The sequence below is a fragment of the Arachis ipaensis genome, chromosome B01 (assembly GCF_000816755.2).
Source record: "Arachis ipaensis cultivar K30076 chromosome B01, Araip1.1, whole genome shotgun sequence".
NCBI classification, from domain to species: Eukaryota; Viridiplantae; Streptophyta; class Magnoliopsida; order Fabales; family Fabaceae; genus Arachis; species Arachis ipaensis.
The window spans coordinates 46,012,626-46,015,440 of NC_029785.2; positions in this window are offsets into that span (position 1 = coordinate 46,012,626).

The window sequence follows — 2,815 nt, forward strand, 5'->3', positions numbered from 1 at the left end:
AAATGATCAGCAACCCGGTTTTCAGTGCCCTTCCTGTCTCTTACCTCAATGTCAACTTCTTGTAGGAGCAATATCCACCTGATAAGTCTAGGTTTAGCATCCTGTTTTGACATCAAATACTTAAGTGCAGCATGGTCAGTATAAACCACAACTTTGGATCCTATCAAGTATGATCTAAACTTATCAAATGCATAAACTACAGCTAGCAACTCCTTCTCTGTTGTTGTGTAATTTTTTTGGGCCTCATTCAACACTTTACTTGCATAGTATATGACATGATGTAAGTTTCCCTTCTTTTGCCCAAGTACAGCACCAATTGCAAGGTCACTTGCATCACACATGAGTTCAAAAGGTAACTCCCAATCTGGAAGTGTGATGATTGGTGCTGTTGTGAGTCTGTTTTTCAAAGTTTTAAAGGCATGCTGGCAGTTTTCATCAAAGACAAAAGGGTTATCAAGCACTAACAGATTACTCAAAGGTTTGGCTATTTTTGAAAAATCCTTGATAAACCTTTTGTAGAATCCAGCATGCCCCAAGAAACTTCTAACAGATTTCACATTAATTGGTGGAGGGAGTTTTTCTATGATTTCAACCTTTGCCTTATCAACCTCTATCCCTTTTCTTGAAACTTTATGGCCAAGAACAATCCCTTCGGGTACCATGAAATGGCATTTCTCCCAGTTCAAAACTAAATTAGTTTCTTGGCACCGTTTCAAAACAAGGGTTAAATGGTTTAGGCAAGCATTGAAATTATCACCAAAAACAGAGAAATCGTCCATGAAGACCTCTAAAAAGTTTTCAACCATATTAGAGAAAATGGAGAGCATACACCTTTGAAATGTGGCTGGGGCGTTGCAAAGCCCAAAGGGCATCTTCCTGTATGCAAAGACTCCAAATGGACATGTAAAGGCAGTCTTCTCTTGGTCCTTGGGATCTACCACGATTTGATTGTACCTAGAATATCCGTCCAAAAAGCAATAATAGGCATGGCCGGCCAACCTTTCCAGCATCTGATCAATGAATGGGAGAGGGAAATGGTCCTTCCTGGTGGCATCATTCAATCTTCTATAGTCTATGCACATCCTCCTCTCAGTCACTGTTCTAGTAGGGATCAACTCATTCTTCTCCTTAGTGATGACCATCATTCCTCATTTCTTTGGTACAACTTGAACCGGGCTTACCCATGGGCTGTCAGATATTGGAAAGATTATCCGTGCATTCCCCAACTTCATTACGTCCTTCTGGACAACTTCCTTCATTGTGGGATTTAGCCTTCTTTGTGGTTGAACCACTGGTTTGGAATTATCTTCCAAGAGGATCTTATGCATACACACTGCAGGGCTGATTCCCTGCCTCTTGCTGTGGCTAGAAATGGCCTTCCAAAAATGATTGAATTGTTTCCTTCCTCTTCAGTGTCCAAAATCACAAAATCTGCTGGGAAAATAAACTCCCCAACCTTCACCAACAGATTCTCCACAATTTCAGTGGGTGTTTTGATTGATCTGTCAGCCATGACCAATGACATCCTGGTGGGTTTAAGCTCTTCTATAGCAAGTTTTCTCATCATTGAGAGAGGCATTAAGTTGATGCTGGCACCAAGGTCACAGAGAGCTTTGTTGAGAATTATTCTGTCAATGGTGCATGAGACTACAAAGCTTCCTGGATCCTTGAGTTTTGGTGGAATGCCCCTTTGAATCAAAGCACTACATTCCTCGGTGAGTAACACAGTTTCCTTCTCAAGCCAACTTCTTTTCTTGTTGATAAGCTCCTTCAAAAACTTGGCATACAGAGGCATTTGCTCAAGTGCTTCAGCCAAGGGAATATTGATTTCCAGCTTTTTGAAAGTCTCAAGGAACTTATGAAAATGTTGGTCCTTAGTTTCTTTGTTGAACCTCTGGGGATATGGCAGTGGAGGTGTGATGCTCTTTCCTATTTGCTGCTGTCCCTGAGTTACTTCTTTTGAACCGTATGGTTGGTTGTCCTTCTCTTTGAGTTTCTCAATGCTCTTGTTTGGCATCACAACTTGATCCTTGGTTTCATCTGCCTTTGTTTGCTCCTCATCTTCTATTGGCCTTTTACTGCTTTCTGCTTGCTTCTTTGTAGTGTCATTATTGCTCATCAATGTTCTCCCACTCCTTAATTGTATTGCCTTGCATTCTTCCTTAGGATTTGGAATTGTGTCACTCGGCAGAGAGCTTGAAGGTCTCTCACTAGAGATCTGCTTGGAGATTTGCCCATCTGCCTCTCTAGGCTCTTTATGGAGGCTTCATGGTTCTTGGTTGTCATTTCCTGGTGTTTCAACATTTTATCCATCAAGGTCTCCAAGTTAGTGAGTCTTTGAGATTCAGGTGATACTTGAGGTGGGTTATGAGATGTGGGTGGTGGATGGTAGGCATTTTGGTTGGTGGGTTGGTTATTGGATTGGTACTGGTTGGGGTTGGGGTAGTTGTTTTGAGGATTTCTGTAGGGGTTCTGGTTAGTTTGCTACTGGTTGTGGTTTTGGTTGCTTCTTGGGTTGTTTTGGTTCGAGTTCCTCTGCCATGGTTGTTGGTTTTGGGTGTGATTATCTCCCCATCTAAGGTTTGGGTGGTTCTTCCAGGATGGATTGTATGTATCACCATACACTTCATTTGGTCCTTGGTTGTGCATATACTGTACTTGCTCTTGTTGTTGTTCTTCTTGAGTTAATGAAAGGTGGGTGTGGTTCTTCTTGTACCTGACATACACGCAGAATATAAGAAACACACAAACCAGTGACACTTCAATCTACTGCTAGAATGAAGTTTTAGTTAGCTTAAGCAAAAATTCAAACAGT